The sequence below is a fragment of the Schistocerca cancellata genome, chromosome 9, assembly GCF_023864275.1.
Source record: "Schistocerca cancellata isolate TAMUIC-IGC-003103 chromosome 9, iqSchCanc2.1, whole genome shotgun sequence".
Classification (NCBI taxonomy): domain Eukaryota; kingdom Metazoa; phylum Arthropoda; class Insecta; order Orthoptera; family Acrididae; genus Schistocerca; species Schistocerca cancellata.
The window spans coordinates 11753488-11774138 of NC_064634.1; the positions used below are offsets into that span (position 1 = coordinate 11753488).

The 20651-nt window shown below is 41.9% G+C and overlaps 1 protein-coding gene across 3 annotated transcripts in view; it reads right to left on the reverse strand.

Annotated features, from left to right (window-relative positions):
- Positions 1 to 20651, reverse strand: part of LOC126100279 (fructose-bisphosphate aldolase-like) — a 150964-nt gene that overhangs the window by 80959 nt on the left and 49354 nt on the right. The window contains exon 1 of one of the 3 annotated variants that reach the window (XM_049910878.1): positions 5993 to 6146. The exons of the other annotated variants lie outside the window; for them this stretch is intronic. The gene's annotated coding sequence lies outside the window, so the exon portion shown is untranslated. Of the gene's footprint in view, positions 1 to 5992; positions 6147 to 20651 lie in introns of those variants that run through there. 3 annotated transcript variants of the gene reach the window in all.

Here is a 20651-nt window from a genome sequence, read left to right on the forward strand (position 1 = left end):
CCCCTCCAAAAAAAAAGCCACATAGATCTCGAACTTCAAAGTGACTGCCGATTTTGTGGCAACTGCCTAGGAGGGGAGAACCATAAAGCTCCCATATATAATCGACGATATGTAAGATGCATTTTAACATAGCCACCGTTAAATCAATTCGTCGACCACCACTGAAACTAAATGCACAAAAATCAAACATCCACTGAGTTCTGCGTGGTCTTCGTTAGCTCGACGAGGATGAAGCTGTTTATGTATGGTGTAATGGACGTACACGAAATAGTACGTTTTCTACATACATATATTCAGAAACGGTCACAGCCACACCATTCAGATGTGTAACTCCTGTGCAGCTCAAAAACATTGCCTACGCAAAGGTGAATGTCCGATCTCTACTGTATCGTGACACGCTACCTTTTACCTCCACTCAAGATGCCAATACAGTTGGCATTTAACGTGACGTAGTTGTATATTACATGCTTCACCAGATCGAGGAATTACAGGAAACAATTAGAGAAATGAATATGGCTTCAAGGACCAATCGCCTGGTGACAATGTTCTCTCGATGTCAGCGTATTCGACTTATCTATTTGAGGCCACATCAAGTTTTAACATGGACATGGACATTGTCTATTCTCGTTAAGGATAATCTATGCACACATTTTTATGAGGTAGTATACATTACGCGTGTTACTATTTGAATTAATTACATCTTAATGCACTGCACTGTTAAAGGAATGCACCCATCTGTTCCTACTTCACGACGGTCTGCGTAGAAAATTTGCACTGACCAACTCATTTTAAGAGCACATAGAAGTTTAGCTATGATTTGTGATTAGGGAAGATATTTGGTATTGCTGTAAAGATGGAGATATACAAAATGGCTCACCGTTTTGGTCTTGCCATGGTATGACAACGGTACGAACGGAATACCTACAGTTTAAAGCCGAAAACAAATAATTATCACAATGGGAGTGCACCGATTACAAAAAAGGTATAGCAGGTTCACTCTCAAGGTTATTCATGCCTCAATCGTAATTACTGACACTACTTATGACAAGGGAAGTATTCAATTGAGGCATTAAACAGTAATGCACTGAAAATCTCACTGTTCACGTTTTTAGAAAAGCACAAGTAATTTTGTATTAGGTTCTTAGATATTATGATAGCTTTGAATGCAACAAATTTAGTTTTTTGTCCACAGTTAGTTAATTTGCAATTAAATACTTTAATTTAAAGATAACGATATTTAAAATTGCGTTTTGAAAGTAAGTACATTGAAATTTAGTGTGTAATGTTAGATGAGATGTATCAGTATATAGTTGTGTACTTCTGCTTTATATTAACTATATAGTTAATTTCAGGCAGAAACCATTTGTGTTTGCATTTGGTCAAATTAGAAATTCTTATTAAGCTTAACCTAAAACACAACGCAACATAAGTAAGTGCTGTAAAGCCAATAAAAATTATAACAGTAATTACCCGTAGGCCGTTACAAAGCAATGTTCTGGATCAAATACCTTCTGCGGAAAGGGTTTCATTTCGATAATGTGTAAGTCAAGTTATTTAAAGGTGATAATTTGAAAACAGTACAGGACGAATCGCATTTGTATTTTAAGAGTTATACGAAGAGAATACCGTGTAGATTTCGGAATGTGAAGCAGCTTTAGGTCAATATCATATAATATATTCAAAAGTTGGCTGAGTTGGGACACGTTGTTAAGTGTATCACACCAAACTCTCGCAATCCACATTAATTTGGGTTGCTTAAACACCACTTAATCGATAACAGTTATTATTGAATATTAAGGCATTTTTCTTTCCCTGCTGAACGTTGACTGGAGAGTGGATTTTCATGCAGGAGATGAGAGTCACATTAAACACGATAATCTGTCATCGAATAAACAGCCGGCCATTACAACAGGATAATCTGTCACCGAATAAACAGCCGGCCATTACAAGGTGGTGAACCGCTAGCTTAACAGCTGTTATCAGCTGGTCGCCGGTAAACAAGTTGTCGCAAATAACAGTAGCGCTGGTCTAGAACCGTGTCGCAAGCGGTTGTCTGGCGTTATGCCAGGCCCACAAGCGAAAGCACCCTATCGCCCTTCACGGAAACTGAAGGACGTTCGCAAAGCAAATGTTCAGAAAGATGCTTAATTCGTTATTTTGATGCGTGCTCAAGTTGCTAGAACAATTGGCAGATTGTAATGATCGCGTGACTATGAGTTCCGTTACAAAATTTTCTGTAGTAGTTGCTATTTTGTCGTTCTCGCGAGTTGTTATGCCTCCGGAAAATGTTTTGCTACTGGGAAACATTAGTCTTACGGCAGTCGGTTTATTTCGCCGGGAATTACAAGTGGAGACTGTGTGAGTACATCTACAAACAGACTGGATGTTATGTCGACTCCATCTGATGCCTCAAGAGAAAAGCTCACACATTTGGAGACCCAGAGCGACACTTCTAAGAGAACTGATTGACAATACTGTCTGACTGAATGTGGTTTGCTTTGTGTAGTCTTGTAAAGTATATTGCCTTGTTTGCGTTCTGTAGACAAGACGGCGGTCCAACTGTAGAAGATCTTGAAGGCAGCGCCGGCCGCTGTGGCCGAGCGGTTCTAGACGCTTCAGTCCGGAACCGCGCGACTGCTACGGTCGCAGGTTCGAATCCTACCTTGGGCATGGGTGTGTGTGATGTCCTTAGATTAGCCAGGTTTAAGTAGTTCTAAGTTCTAGGGGACTGATGACCTCAGAAGTTAAGTCCCATAGTGTTCAGAGCAATTTTAAGGCACGATTGTCAGGCCAGTAAGCTTCAAATGTTTTGTGATTTCTGTGGAATAACTAAACTTGAGTAACCTTCTTGATTGCGCAAGAAAGAGTTTATAATTCAAAAATCTGACTAGCGTATGGAATGAGGTGTATTGTGAAGGGTAGAAGAGCAACTCAAAAACATTTTGTGCTATCATGGATCTGCCACCACCTCTAAGATCTGAGAAAGACACACAGTTCTGCTGAAAAGTGAGCCCTGGAGCAACTAAAGAGCCCAGAATAACAAGGAGAAACACGAAAAGGAAGAGGGAAGACGAACATGTAAACCAAAAAAATTATGCAAATGGAATGTATTGGCAACAACAAAGATCAGTCAGATCAAATATAAATTTGAATTAATTTCCTGACATGTTTGCTAGATGTCTGAATTTTTTGGGATTTGTCAGGATACTATTTGGAGGAACGCTGACTATAGAGACTGACGCATTACCAACAGGAAGCATAACCCATGTTGTTGTGGTCTTCAGTCCATACTGATTAATTATAAAAAAGTAACTTAATTTTGGTTATCAAATGTAAACATTTCTAGAATAAAAAATTGTGACTGAAATGACATGACTGTAGTCTATTTTTATATAGATATGTTCTTAATTTGTATTTAAAGTTTCAAGGATCTAAATAAGTCAATGCGTACAGGCCAAACAAAACATTTAATTTACTAATTTTCACAAAAAATGTAATAAAGTCAATATGAGAACTAATATGATGAATTGTACATCAAAATATACTTCTATTGTCCTACAATTTTTATCCTACTAAGAATTCGTGTTTTTTAATTAGAGCCGAACTTTATGGAAATTTTTAATATTTTTTCAGGCGGTCACAGGCAAGTTACCTTCGCCGCTAGACTACGACGCCGGTTTAGAAATCATCGCTATTTCCAAGCCTCATAAGAAATTCTGAAATTCTTTTGTGCGGATTACTCGTATACGAGGGCCCACAAGGGTGAACTGTTGTAAGGTGTGACCCAAATGTCTATCTCATCCCTGAGGACCTTCCCTCGTTGAACCGGTTTTAAAGACATCCTCGGCAGAGGCAGCAAAGCAACATATGCACACAAAACAAACTGTAACACATAAACCAAAAGTAAAATGAGCTGGTATTGTCCATCGTCCCCTTTCTCCGGACGTGGCTACCGCAGAAGAACCAAAGTGATGCCGTTGCTAATGCTGGATCCCTTTTGACCTGCAATTGGATACAAGTGAATTTGTACTTTAATGGGTTTGTATCAGGCAAGCCACGACTCGAGTACCATGCTGTTGCTCGAAACAACCGCGAGAATCTCCAAGGGATAAAGCCGATTGATACTTTTTGCGAAACAGCTGATTTAAACAGACTTGCCAAGCTTCGTCGACTAGGCCTTGATCTATCCAAGAATGTAACACACGTGACTGTCGTGATGTTTTAACGTGTCCTATGTCGCATAACTAGACACTTTAGGCGTCGAAACTAAAACGGTTTCCTATTTTCCAAAGTCAGATACAAATACAACGACGTACTGCACTAACGATGCTACATAATGTATCCCTTAATGTCTCCAGATCTGTTTAGTTGATTTTGCAGAAAGAGGTCTTTACAAACACCCTCTCTTTCATAGATGGTACGCAAAGAAGCAGTCCTCCTGCAGGTTTAAGGAGCAGCCTTAGGGACGGAGCGAGGTGGCGCCGTGCTTAAGAAAGTGCACTTGCTTTCGGGTGGAAGGCACTTCAACTTCCGTTCTAGCCATCCAGGTTTTGGTTTTCGTGGTTTCCCTAATTAGCTTCAGGAAAACGCTGAAGCAATTCCTTCGAAAAGGACATGCCAATTTTCTTCCCCAACTCGAGTAAGCGCTTCGTCGATCTCATTGTCAACGGGACGTTAAACATTTATCTGCCTTCCTCCCCTCGGAAACCTTAGACAAATGATTGCGATGAAAACTGCCACGGTTTATTTAATGTATACTGACAGGTATCCTACGATCTTTTTGTCTGGAAATTCCACAGAATGAAAATATATTTTCGATCGTGATATTCTGTAACACAGGGACTCACTATGCTGAGTTAAATCTATTCTAAAAACGAAGTAATTCGTGCAATTACACAAGATCTATCCGAATATTTGTTCTAATAATAAATCCTTATCCTCGATTCTTGACAGAATCGAACTCCCATGTATGAAACGTCATATCTCCCAAACTACGTGTCGTACAATAATATAATTTTGCAGGTACATTTATGGGTATATGTAGACAATGCCTGGAAATTGTGAATAGAGTTAACTGTAAAGTGTACTGCACGAAGAAAGAATATGTAGTAAGTGATAAGAATTTTTTCTTTATTCCTTTTGTGGGGCGTGCGAGCGAGAAAAAGTTTCGTTAAGATTCGAAACTATGCGTGAAGTTTATTGGAAGTTGCAAAGTCCTCTCATTCTGGATTAATATAGTCTGAGTAATTTGCGCGCGGTGAGTAACGCTCATTGTATAAGTTATTGCGTTAAACCTATAACATACGATTATCGCCACACTAACTACCGCAGTCACATGAAGGCGACATTTTGCAGCAGAAAATGCCACGTCAATCATTTATTGACACGCGGCCTACCGATCGTTGCTAGTAATACTGCACTGGCAATATGAGCGTACCTCTATGTGCAATGAAAGAGTGCAGTTTCTATTCAGCCAACCGCTTTTCGGCTCACTGTATTGAGAACAACAATCTTCAGTGGCAAAGTACGTAGTCCCTACTGCTGACAGCAACTTTGTGATAAAGCACGGATGCATTCTGTATGCTGTACTGACAAGTGTATACTGTATCGGAAGACAGATGACCAGTCTCAACTGCAACAGTCCGGGAACGACACGTTGTATCTCTGAAAACGTTTCACAATAAATTGAGGCGAAATGCAATAGGCAGAACACTGAAAGCGCTTACTCGGTTGCACATAGATATACCTATCATTTACCAATTCAGCGCTATTGGCGAATCCTGATGTTACAACTGAACATTACAAGTCTCGTGTTATTTTTCACGAATTCAACCTAGGTCACAGGCGCATACGACTAATAGATTATCATACAACACGAGTCGCTTGTCGGCAAAAAGAGAGTTTTCCCTTGTCTGAGAGAGTCAGAGAAATGGTGAAAGTGCAACGTGTCACTGTGCATCAGAGCAGCTCGCCCGCCCGCCCGCCCACGCACCTGCTATCCGCGCACTGCTCGTATGTAGTCCGGTGTGGCTGGCCGGCCGGCTCGCACTGACTGGGGCCCCCGGACGCCGGCCCACCGCTCTTCAGCCCGCCCAGGATGTTGCGTCACGCAGGCTATCGCCTCCGTCCCCACCACTCTACAAGGTGACTCGACACATCCCTTTTTATTCCCCGAATGGTTCAACATATCGAAACGAGGTTTTCGGTAAACGACAGAAGGCTGAGTGGCACGTAATATCGTTAGACGGTTAATACTATTACTCTTGTATTGATATTTTAAAGTTCAGGAAGAATAAATAAGAAAACTTTATATTCTGTCAAAGGTGGCAAAGGACTTGCAAGATCAATTGAACGCAATGCTGAAAGTCTCGAAAATTTATACTTCTGTAGAAAGACAAGTTGTTATGTAACGTCGGTACCAAAAAATCTGTAAAAGTTCTTGACCCAATTTACTTCACATTTTTGCACCACACTAATGAACATGTGGACAGACATTGGCTATTTTATACTTTGTAACGGAAATAATTTGTAAATATATATTTAATATGGAAACGGGAAACGTTGTTACCAAAAATATTTAGAAATTCTTGACCTATTTACTTTAGATTTTTACACAATACATTAATGAATATTCAGACGGACATAGGCTATATATTTTTAATATAACACTTGAATATGTATGTAATACGTAAGGGAAAGGTCCAGAGGGGGAGAAGGAGGAGATGGACAAAGAGAGGGGTGGACAGAGAGAAGGGGAAAAGGATATAGGATTTATACCCAATTTCCAAACATATTAAGCAATTGCGAAGCGTTGCTCGGCTTGCTATGAAGTTATAAAATGCAAATCAACAAAAGCAAAGCAAGGGTAATGGAGGGTAGTCAAAATAACAACGGTGACACCACGACAGTTAGATTAAGAATGAGATACTAAAAGTAGCAAGGGAGGAATTTTGCAAAAAATGGTTCAAATGGTAGTATGGGACTTAACATATGACGTCATCAATCCCCTAGAACTTGGAACTACTTAAACTTAACTAACATCCAAGCCCGAGGCACGATTCGAACCTGCGACCGTAGCAGTGGCGCGGTTCCGGACTGAAGCGCCTAGAACCGCTCGGCCACAAGCAGCAAAACCCAGTGAATAACCTTAATATTCGGACACTACGTGATTTTTACTTTGCTGCATCATAACTGTAGTCTGAATAAAAGAAACACATAATATATCCACGTATTATATGAAGGCAGATGTCTAGTAAACAATAGTATGAATGATGTTTACAAAACGTATACCACTTGTTAGATAATACAATTGAAATAAAGCACTCTTCGGCGGTCACGTTACCTCAATACGCGGCCAGATGACAGTGCCACACCTTGTTTTCACCGTTCACTCCGGGGTAAAGTCAGAAGGCAAGTGTGTGTTTACAAGCGCGGTCCACTGCCCAGACGGTACCATGCCCACGGAAAGCTAATACAAGTTTTGAGATACGACAGCTAGTGATTTTTCACAACGCGAAATTTAAATCATACAGACAAATTGCTGCCACGCTCAACACAAGAAAGAGTACTGCGGCAGATATCGTCAGACGATTCCAAAATGAGGACCATATCGACTCCATACCGCGAAAGGGCCAGTAACCGAAGCTGGATACATGTGACAAGAGGCAGCTAATACGGAAAATAAAGAAGGATCCTACACTCCGTGCTCGCATTCGGGAGGACGACGGTTCAATCCCGCGTCCGGCCATCCTGATTTAGGTTTTCCGTGATTTCCCTAAATCACTCCAGGCAAATGCCGGGATGGTTCCTCTGAAAGGGCACGGCCGACTTCGTTCCCCATCCTTCCCTAACCCGATGAGACCGATGACCACGCTGTCTGGTCTCCTTCCCCAAACAACGAACCACCCTACACTCCGTGTACCCAGATTAGCAAGTGAGCTGACGATTCGCAGAGCATTGAATGAAAGTGGCTACAATGAAGAGTGGCCAGGAAGAAACCGCATGTGAATGAACAGAATCGAAAGAAGAGATTGTACTTTGCCAGGGAGTTTATTACGAAGGATGAAATATGGTGGAACGACGTCATTTTTGCCGAAAAGAAAGTAAATTTAACGTTTTTGGGTCGGATGGACGAAGACTGGTGTGGCGGAAGAAGGACAAAGAATTTACAGTCACAAATATTAAACCGACGGTAGGGCGTGTGTCTGTGTGTGTGTGTGTGTGTGTGTGTGTGTGTGTGTGTGTGTGTGGTCCTAAGGGACCAAACTGCTGAGGTCATCGGTCCCTAGCCTTGCACACTATTTAAACTGACTTAATCTAACTTACACTAAGAACAACACACACAGCCATGCCCGAGGGAGGACTCGAACCTGCGGCGGAAGGGGCCGCGCAATCCGTGACACGGCGCCTGAAACCGCGCGGCTAAGGCACGGAGGTGGCAGCATTCCCGACAGTATTATGGACAAATATGTCTATTTGTACATATTAAAGAACAATTTACGGAAAAGTGTTGAAACCATTGGAATAACAAACACGTTCAAGTTCTACCAGGACAATGACCCGAAACATAATGCTCGCATTGTGCAGGAATATTTGTTGCACAATTGCCCCAAAGTCTTACAAACACCACCTCAATCACCAGATCTCAACCCCATTGAGAAGGTGTGGGGAGAACTGGAGCGACGTATTAGAAAAACACCAGCATCGTCCACGGGAACTCAATCATCGATTAAAAGAAGAATGGGACAGTCTACATGCGGACTATTTAAAACAGACCATTTGCAATATGCCGCAGCGTTTGAACGAAGTAATAAAACAGAATGGCTACCCCACAAGATACTGAGACATTTAATGTTCCACAAAATCTTGTCTTGAAATGATTAGTTCTGCAAAGTGTTCGAATATTAATACAACGTGTATATATGACCGATTTGTATTTAAATAGTATTATAAAAGAACTTATGTACGTTATCTTAATAAAGTTTATGCTATTATTTACAAGAAACATCACGGAATATAATATTTGGTTACATTTGTTTGTTTTGCTACGAATAAAGTTATGATGCTACTTGGTTAACATGTCATAGTTTCCGAATATTAAAGTGATTCACTGCAGCTGTCGACGGCCGGTGTAGAGAGGATATAAAAAGTTTGGCAATGGCAAGAAGAGCCTGAAAAAGAGAAGCATGTTAACGTCTCATATAAATTTAAGTGTTACGAAATCTTTTATGGAGATATTCATCTGGAATGTAGCCTTGTACGGAAGTGAAACGTGGACCACAAAAAGTACAAACAACACGAGAAGAGAAGCTGTGGTGTAGAGCTACAGAAGACAACGATTTTTTTTCATTTTGTTCTAAGGCGGCTTCTACCTCAAATAGTGCGGCACAAAACGATACGCCAGGTGAAGTCCGAAGAACAAGCGACAGCGTGTTCCCGTGCGACACCAGGCGCAGCGCTTGCACCATACATGAAACGCCCCGTATCTTTCACTGTGTACACAAAACTTCCGTCCTTCAAGAGCGACTGCTTGAGCTACCAGTGTTTAGTACGACTACTTGAGCTACCAATGTTTAGAACACAGCGCATTCCGAACAGGTTGTTCCAGAATCACGTCCTCCGGAAATTTGTCGCCTTCCTCGACCGGAAGGACGCGAACATGCCATGTCTTGTCAATAACTTGACGAGACCTCCGTCGGGCTAGAGTTATATTATCTTTAGACAGCTTAATATTAAGCTAAGGAAGTAACCATTACGTATAATTAGTATGCATTTCAATGTGTTTATTTTTTTTTAAATACAGAACTGGACTTAGAATTGGCGTAAGTCAGCAGACAAACCATCCGATGAGGAACTACAAGGCATGGAAAGAATTACGCATCACCACAGTATTACATGAGTCACTATTAAGGCCTGTTAATCGCACATTCGTTAGAGTTGCTAAAGGATGTGTGTGAGTGAGTGAGAGTTTGAGAGAGAGAGAGAGAGAGAGAGAGAGAGAGAGAGAGAGAGAGAGAGTAGCTGGTTGATTAAGTAAACGCTAAACAAACGACATGCGGATCCTACCAAATATAGAATCAGCGAAATCATTATCGCAAATTGGTGCTTTAGTAAAAGTGTCTCCTCTACCAAATTCGGACATAATGCTCGACGTTTCTCTTCAACGACCTGGCATAACGAAATATCTCTGAATCAAGGGCAGTTCTTAAACAACAACAGAAATCACTTCAATGCATCGCACGTTTGCGACAAGGGAAAAGGGACTGCATTCTGCGAGTGGGCCTTCAGGAGTCAATGTCTGCGTCCCTCTACCACGAATGAAAAGATGCGAAGGCAGTGCCGTTGCAGTTGAGCATTGAGGTAGTAATTAACTATTGTTCCAGACGCCGAGCTTCCGACTGGTTTTTCTCGGAAATGGCCACGCCGGCAGATGAGATTTAGATTGGTACAAAATGGAAGGGGGAGGAGGAAGCATAGAACACGGGGCCTCCATCTCCCTCACCTCCCTCCCCCCCCCCCCTTCACTTGTTTCCAATATGTCGCCCTTGGTGTAAGTTCTTTTTCCACTTGCGCTGGATATAGCTCTTTATCCACGAAACATTGCTTGCTCTGTGGATTAGCTAAAGTTTGTGTGTTTCTTAACTTGTACTGGTGCTGTTATCTATCGTAATCCAATGCTACCAGAATTCTGATACCATCAGACAATCACTCCAACAATCTCCTAAACATGTCTTTTCACGCTGATAAGACCCAGTCGTCGACAGCGTTTATCATTGGCGATGTCAACACATCTGTCCTTTGAGAGTATGTTTCCATTATCATGATGTGTCACGACGCATTTCCTCATACTTTAGGACCAACCGTAGATTTTTTTACCCAGAATATGAAGGCTGCAGTGAGTCTTCAAATCGAATTCTATTTATGGTCATACAGCTCTAGCAGCATGTGAACAGAAACAATTGCTTGCGTATTTTAACACCATTAAGAGGGCTGACCGCAATGGTTTTAATCAGAAAGTATACAACACAAGTCTCCTTAGCTACAAAATCTAATGTATCACTTTCCTAAATTCCTATGTACGCGCAGTACGTGCTACGTAACAGAATGACACTAATTTCCGCGGTCTCTGCGTTGGACATAAAGGTGCAGATAGTCCTGAACAGTCCTGTTTCCTGGATACTTAAGCTGAACGAGTTATAAAACAAATCGATAGCTAAATTTAAACTTACTATCACAACACATCTGATGGAATGCTCACACGAAAACAATTACTTTTCTATTGATTACAGTATATTTATTCGGTACAATAGACTTAAACACCCAGAGAAAACGGAACATTCGAGAAAAGAATGGATTTACTAGGTTTATGTTAATCAGTACTAAACTTCAAAGAGCTACAGTTCTTAATTGAAAACATAGCACCACACACACGTGTTTAGAAACGCGTTCGGACAATGCCTGTTTATCGCCGTAAACTACCTGCGTCTCTTAAAACGGCGAAGTCTAGACCTCAGCGTTACACACTTCCATTACCCTGTCTACTTTGTACATACACTCGCCGCCACATGGCCTACAAAGGTAGCCGATGCTTGATGAAAATTTATTGCACTGTGGAGATTAGGTGTCGACCATGGCCTGGAATCAGGTGAAAGTGGAACATACAAAGCTGTACGGTGTACACGCTGAAGAACGTGCGAAATATTTATTTCAATGAAGAGATAAGGCGCTGTCATGTTTTGAAATACGGGCGAATGTGGAACAGACAAAGTTGTACATCTTGAACAACGCGAGGAATCGCCGGTACTTAACGGCGATTAGCTGTTCTTCACTCAGATGAGAAGCACGAACACGTGCATTCTGAAATCACTTGTGACCCGTTTGGTCCCTTACGTTAAAAGCACTGCAAATTTTTGTGTGTAATGGAAAGATATTATTTTGGTTTAAGCATTCCAGAGTACGGTAGCATCTTTGTAAAGGATAACTACCATCAGTTTATCCATGGCCCAAAATAGGAAATAAAAGGATTTATGATTTACTTTAATTACATTTCTGCAGCTGCCATACCCAATATGTATTGACAGCAAATGCACACTTACGTGCAATGCTTACATTTAACAAATCTGTTACCGTATTAATAGTTTCCCGAAGTGCACCTAACAAAGGTCGCCACGTCAAACGTACATTCACTATTCTCCACTATAAGAAATACAGCAATCACCTAGAATCCTGATGTTCTTGTTAAAACAGCCAATAATTTTAAGAAGCATATTTCGAATTGGACAAGATGCCAGACGTGATTCATCAGCGTGTATTACATTCACATACAAGGTATTCCAAACCCTTAGTTCAAAGTTATACAGGTGTAGAAGAAACTAACGGCAGCAGATGAATATTTCAAGCGGTAAGATGTCTTGAACAGTTACGAAGCACGTGGTCGTACTGTCCATGAGGCTTCATTTAAGCGTGATGGTGATTTCAAATCCCATGATTTCTGGACCGATGAAAATCCATATACGACGCTCGTCTCGGAAAAGAAGCAATGATACTCTATCAACACGTGGGCTGGAATTCTGTAACATCATCCGGGCTCAAATGGAGCTCTATTTTGGGCCACTCAGTTTGCAAGGAACTCTTTACATCGTGTCAATTCTGGATGTGTTGCCATAGTTACTGGAGACTTTACCTCCCGCTGTTCGCTAAAGGATGTTTGTCCAGCAAGCCTTTCGAATGCAGCCCGCGAAATAAAATGTAACTTTCATCCTCAGACTAATATTTTGCATTTGAATATCGCTCTAGCGGTCCTATTGGACCACGAAATTTGTCTCAATAAAGTAAAAAATTGCTGAAAATGAACATCTTCACACGGAGTTCGTTACATAAGATAATGGTGAATTTCTGGTAAGATTCTAATAAGCTCTTGGTAAGGTTCTCGTTAGCTCCTGGTATCGTCTTACTGTTAATACTCTTTTTCCCTATGGAGTTACCTGAGACCATTGGTGTACGAAATCCCAGTAACTGAGCTATCCTAGCCGACTGCCTCATTGTACAGCAGACACAAGGGATATTTGAGAGTGTGCTAGATAACTTTATGAGTCCGTTTAGTCCAGCTGTAGTCACTTTGAACTTTTGCTATGACTTTCAATTTTCACTACAAGGTAAATTTGCGTACGACATTAAAAAGATACTACATATTCATTTCCGGCCATTGGTACCTCATGTCAAAAGTATTCAGTTTCGGATCCTCTGTGTGCGCCTGACACACTCTGTAGAGAGGAGGAGTGTTAGCAAATGTTTCGTATCGTGAGAGCAAGAACGTTGTCTGAGCGGCAGTGTGTGCTGTGAAGGCGCACAGCTGTTTGGCCGGGATGTTAGCTTCCCTGGCAGAAGCCCAGCAAAGTCGAGGGAGGCGGTGCTGTGACCTCCAGCGGCTGCGTCAATGTCAAACGCTCACGCCTCTCTCACAACTATGTGAAGGGACTATGCTGTTGCTAACTGCATGGAGAGCACAGACTTCCATTTTTATCAACGCAGAACCACCATTGTTTTGACACACAGTCACTTTTTATCTTATTTCGTAATTACGACACTTTTTATATCATTTGTGATTGGAACACCCGTCTTGGACCGAATTCTAGTTTGGTGTCTTGTATCTGTGACTCCTAATTGATGGAGAACCCCCTGAGCGTGGACACCATTAAGAAAAATACTGCAACAGCAACTCTCCCGCCATCCCAAATAATTCCTATTTTTCCAGCATCGCCCCAGGAATCAAAAACGATGTGTCACTGAATTTATCCGCAGTTATATTCTGTTTGGCGAACCGTGGTGAATATACCCAACGATACAATGACATTATCACGAACCTGCCTGGCCGATTAAAACTGTGTGCCGTACCGGGATTCAAACTTGGAACACTATCCTTCGCGGGCAACGCTCAAACTGAATGAGCTATCTACGCACGTGTCACGACCCGTCCTCAAACCTTCAAGTCCGCCAGCATTTTTTCTTCCACTCTCCAAACCTCACAGCAGCTCTCTGGAATGACTTACGGGACTATCACTACTGGAAGGATAGATACCGAAAAAAAGGCACTGTCGCAACCTACGACTTGTTTCCTGAACACATTTTTCATCTCGCTGCGGAGTGTGCGCTGTTTTGAACCTTCGTGGCAGTTTGAAGCTGTGTACCAGACCGGGACATAAATCTGGAATCTTGAGCTTCGTGGGCAGTGCTCCTTTTGGAGAGAGATGGAGGGAGGAATAGTAATAGCCTTGTTGAAAATGCTATTTCTGCATTCGTCCGAAGACATTTATTATTTTCGGTAGCTTCCCTAATCAGGAGGTTCGGGAACGGATTTCAATCCACGCGAAACGTTGAAATTAGCTGCTTAAGAAGCTCAGTAACTAATTTCTTACGATTCATATTCTGATCAATTCCATTTGTTGTACAGTACTTAATCTACTGCATTTTTCTGAAATTAATGGCGAGTCCATCTGCAGAATAACTTACTAATTCTTAGTAAAAAGATATTAACAACTTCCAAGCAGATTAATTACGACACCTGTCATCTGCGAAACATGCCAACTCTTCCTGACGCATGTTAAAAAGCAGATTAATAATTAAAAAATATGAGTGGTACCAAAACGGAATCCTGCGGGACTCCATTCGTGATTTCATCTCAGTCGTTAGCTTTTTGATAACGTTGTTCAAAAGATCAACCATCTCACAAAGAGCCATACAAGCAATCATTTTTCCTTTGCTCCACCTGTCAATTTCGCGGAAATAACAGAGACAGCGAAATGTTCTACGGACACTAAAATGAAATACAAGAGAAGCTTCTGCGCTATCGAAAACCCCTTACCAATGTAACACCACACCCTGTGGAGAAAAATTGTAAAAATCTCTAGGTCGAGAAAGATCTCCTTCAAGAAAAAAATCTGCAAATGTATTACTTGAAAGTTCTTTAAAAGAAAAGAGTGCGATTAGTTCAAGCACAGATTCTTACAAATGTGGCAGCAGTATAAAAGAATCGCCCTCGTATTTCTTCTTCCTCTTCCCGCTTTCAACTCGTGGCTTCATTTGCAGTAGCAGTTGCCGATCTTTTCAAGTGGTAGTAGCTGTTGCATACTTTATCCTTCTCCAGTGTGTTTCTGCCTGGACCTTCCTGTGCCATTCTTTCCCTCCATTCAGTCTTTTAATATTATTTGCACCATTATTCAACCCTTAAAATGTCAAGTTTGTCGCCTCACTCTTACTGATTCCACACCAATAAGAACAACATTGTCTCTTCAACTTCTACAGTTCACCATAAGAAAACATATATAAAATAAGCTCGGAATTACTGTCGGCGCCGGCAATGTTTCTTACTTAAGAGAAAACTGACGGCTATTGTTTCGCAACGACAAATACACTCTCAGGTCTATTAATAAGAGCGTACGGCAATGCTCCAAGCGCTGCACACAGAAACCATGCCAGGTACTGTATATGTATTTTTCCCATCACAATACGTGTATGTTTTTTAGAACTTTACAGACCAATTTACATATTATTATTCTATTCCAACAGTGTTCTAATGACATTCATCAATGGGATCATGTATATTGTGGAAGGAAGTAATTTGCAAAAAATTGTAACTGAGAATGATACAATTAAACACAAATAAAAAATTTAAAAACACATTTCGTCGAAAAGTAGTAGCTTTATTATAATACGAACTGTAAGACGCATTTCTTTGCAATTTAGTCCGCTGGGTATAGAATTTTTAAATAAAACGTTCGAAATTCCATTCCATGGTAAGTCAGTTTATTTTTCCTGGCAATAACGTTATGTTAGCCAAGTAATACTTTGTGTACTGATTAAACAATCAATATACTAAATACACAATCAATAGAATTCCCCGTTATCGAGATACTGAACATTACTGCACAAACCAGTATGTGCCACTAGTGTTTTTTTCATCGACCCAAAAAACAACTACATGCAGAATTGGATTGCATTGTTTTAATGACTTCTTTATTTACCCCGAAAAGAGTACGTAGTGATCTGTGTGTTAGAAACTTTGAGGAAAGTCATCTCATTGATACATACAGACCGTCAACGCATTATATAGAAACGTTTTGGTCCTAAAATGGGAAGATTATGTCAGCACGCAGTCAGATCTGCGAATTACAATTCAGATAAAAATATATCCATAAGTATATCGCAAAGCAACGGTGGTACAGAGATACGCGCAAGTTCTAGCTCTTGAAGAGCACGTGATGTGTCTTTAGCTGCAAGCGAAGTGAAGATAGCGATGGTAACTATCCCGCCGACGACGAGTTAATTACAGGTGGAGTACAACCCTGGTTGGGGTAAGAAACGGGCCGTGTTGTTTTCAAAGGAACCATACCGGCATTTTGTCAGTCAGTTCTTGAACTAGTACTTGCACCGTTTGCGTGACATATTTTTACTGCTTGGCTACAAATTTTGGTATAAGTGTGATTACCATGACTAACAGTCGTCGGGAAAAAAAAGCACCTCGGCTGAAGTACCGAAACTAGACTGGATTGTCAGATTAACAGATATTTATCAGCTCTCTCTTTACTGAGTAAATGGGATTAAACAAACAGTTGTATGTCTTTGTGAGTGTCCAAATATCGACAATTTTATTGAAATGGGGACTCTAGTAATTTCTATAAAACTAAAAAAATAAATATTCAGTGCTTTTCTTTCCAAGTTATCCAGTACGAAAGTCATAGAGGTTACTATATATTACAATCACATTTGCGATGTAATACTGGACTGGTGATTACAGGTTTCCGCTGTTGGGAAGCAATCTTCAGATTTTTTTCGGCTAGGTTGAAAAGTAACATGTTACTTCGTCTTCGTTTTACAATAAAACTCAAGTGATTTATAAAACTGCCTTTACAGAGTGCGCAGTTTTTTCTGTGGATCTCTTTGGTCTCGCCTGCTAACCAGGGTCGTCAGAGACGAACACTGTTCACCGCGTGTCGGCGATCCCAACACTATGCTACATCTGCACGAAACAGAGCAAGGTGGCACCAAGGTTAAGTACTGCACTCCAATTCGGTAGGAACGCAGTTCAAAATCGTCTGTGGTTCCCCAAAATTGTTTTGCCGCGATGGTTCCTTGGAAAAGATTGGTTCACATGGCTCTGAGCACTATGGGACTCAACATCTTAGGTCATAAGTCCCCTAGAACTTAGAACTACTTAAACCTAACTAACCTAAGGACATCACACACAACCATGCCCGAGGCAGGATTCGAACCTGCGACCGTAGCGGCCACGCGGTTCCAGACTGAAGCGCCTAGAACCGCGCGGCCACACTGCCCAACTCGAAGCTTTGCTACGTCCATAATGATCAAGACATCGACGTGATGTCCTTCCTTCCGCATGTACTAAGCAAGATACTACCACTTAAATGTCAAACAGGACACAAAGTGTGGAAAATCCACGGTAAACCTTCGATATCGCCGAAATGGATAATTAATTCCGGGAAAAGACATACGGATGTTTAACGACGGAGAAATATCTCGTATTTCACGGTCGCGCTGCTCTCCCAAGTCTACCTTAATCGGCGGCTGGGGGCGCAGCATAATCCGCTAAACACCAAAATAGCTGGGACCTCTAAATACATCGCGAGCCGTGCCAGCAATAGAGGGGTCACGCGAGGATAAAGCTTTCTATCCGCCAAGGTCGAGAGAACATGCAAATGTATCGCTTTCATTTACAATCAAAGTAGCCCTTAACATGGCAGGTAGCTATACTTCACAAAAAAACAGCAAAAAAACCCGTAAATAAACACGCCCTGATAAACTCTAATCGCGGAAAAGTTATCTAGTAAGCGCTATCTTCACACGCTCTCCTGATAAATATTTCATTTGCGTAAGAACAAACGTACCACCAAGTGAATGAAAGAACTACGTGGTCAAGTGATTCAAGAGATGAAATCTGAATACAAGGTACCAAAAATAAACCTTCCCAGAACTGAACTGCAAGGCGAGATAACGAAGTGTTATTTTATTCGGGGTTTCTGGCAGGACTACTAACAAATCTCCTTGCGCCACCTATGCACCTAAATAGCGATTGCTGTTTGCTGTATTCTGGATTAACAGTAGGGAGGTGCGGATTCTCAAACGACCGCGCAGTAATTATTTGCGTTTTCCGAGATTTCTTCGAGTCAGTTGGTTGACGCAAAAGTACACACTCAGACGTCGCATTTTGTCCACTGTGGTCAGAAATAGTCTGAAAAGCTTATAATGGTGTTGAAGGATAGGTAGTGCTGCACAATAATTGGTAACAGAAATAGCTCTGAGCACTATGGCACTTAACATCTATGGTCATCAGTCCCCAGGTAACAGAAAGGTTCGATATGTTGCGCCTTTTCCGAGTCAGTAAGCATTTAAGTTAGCCAATCGGGCCGTTTTGCGCGCAAATCCAAGTGGCCCGACGGAGAAGATGTCGCCGACCGTGTACTTCGTTTGGTTTGCTAAACCCAACCGAGAGCGCGATACAAAAATTGGGCACGCGGCGGTAGTAAGGATCCAACCCAACACAGAGGCCGAGCAGTCTCGTGAGCTAACACTTACGGTGTGAGAACAGTTGACAACTGCCTGACACGCTGACTTCAATGCCATTTAACTCGGAAACGGTGCAATGTACCTAATTTTTTTCTTAATATTTCTCAGCGGAACCTACCACGTAACACATTGGCAAACTTTTCAGACTCTTTTTGACCAAACTGTATATGACATTTATGGATTTATAGCTCGTGGAAATACGACCTTCCAATGCTTTTCTAGATAAATGCTCCATCAATGACACAGTTTTCACACCGTGGAACCAATTTTAGGTATTCCCAAGCAGTATAAATGTTACATCTGTGATGACAATCACTGCACGTTAAGCTGTTCGCGAAGTGTCTGAAAATTGGCGTAAAAGTGTCATCATTATCAAATGTCAATTCCGGAACAACAATTCTGTCACTTCATCCCGGTGATCTGTCAAATCCTTCACTGTGATCCTACTATAATCCTGAAAATGCGTATTAATCTACGAATAATTTTTTTATTCACTGCCATGTTACAGCAATGTTTATTATACAAACCTTCCAGAACAGCACTTAGGGACTGAGCATCTTACTTGAAGTCAGTTGGAGAAAGTGTACTGACCTAAAAGGGGACTGCGTCGAAAGTAGTAGCGTTGTTTACTCAAAAAACAGTTAATCAGGACACGATGTAGTAGAAGCCGGCCGCTGGTGGCCGAGTGGTCCTAGGCGCTTCAGTTTGGAACCGCGCGACCGCTACGGTCGCAGGTTCGAATCCTGCCTCGGGCATGGATGTGTGTGATGTCCTTAGGTTAGTTAGGTTTAAGTAGTTCTAAGTCTAGGGGACTGATGACCTCGGAAGTTAAGTCCCATAGCGCTCAGAGCCATTTGAACCCTAAGGTGCTGGGGGCGGGAAATGGCCGCTCGGATGGCAGACTCGAGGTATACCAAGTTGTCAGTAGTGGAGCAATCTAGGGGAAAACCGTCATGTACCGGAGACTACTTTCTCGTCAATGTGACGGGAATGCTCCATCACCCAGATGCTGTTGAAGGTGGCAAGGAGACGAGTTTTTGTGATGAGTAATCGGTCGGCGATCTAAAGATTTCAACCCAAGTTAACCGAATACTGTGAGACGGAAAATGCGGCAATGCTAGGCTTCCTCTTACTTCACGTTCAACTGGATATTGTGATGGGAAATTAAGAGCTCTAAGATTAAGAGCCTCTGTTATCCGACTTCAACGTAGGAAGCTGCCGGAGAGCCTGCTGAGCCAATACATTGGTGATTTAGAAGCAGTTCGGGCTGATCTGGACTTAGACACTGACAATGGTCGCTGGTTCCACCAGTGACTGGTTCTACAACCACATGAACCACCAACTACAATACTATGGTGAGATCGTGCCACAGTTGCAACGAGGTGCAGGGAAATTAGTTATTCTTCGTAGCCAGATTTCAAGCTTCACTCTAAAGTGTTCCTTTTTGTTAGTAATGAAAAGTTTGCTTTCAACTTTCCCCACAGGGTTGACTTTTCCTTTCTGTAATATGAGTAACTTCCATTAATCTTACGACTATCACCAGGCATTCTATTACTGTAAGTAATTTTCTTCTGAGATTATAAGCACCCCCCCTCCTCTTGCCGGCCGCGGTGGCCGTGCGGTTCTAGGCACTTCAGTCCGGAACCGCGCGACCGCTACGGTCGCAGGTTCGAATCCTGCCTCGGCCATGGATGTGTGTGATGTCCTTAGCTTAGTTAGGTTTAAGTAGTTCTAAGTCTAGGGGACTGATGACCTCAGATGTTGAGTCCCATAGTGCTCAGAGCCATTTGAACCCCCGCTCCTCCCAGACCACTATGTCAGATATGCCAAGGATATTGAACTTGCCACAGGTTTCCGTTAAATTGTTTGTCTATGGTTTTATCTAGTTATACTTGCTCCGGACACTGCGAGAGGGCTGTACAAGCAATGATCACACGCACGGCACAGCGGACACACCAGGAACCGCGGTGTTTGCCGTCGAATGGCGCTAGCTGCGCAGCATTTGTGCACCGCCGCCGTCAGTGTCAGCCAGTTTGCCGTGGCATACGGAGCTCCATCGCAGTCTTTAACAC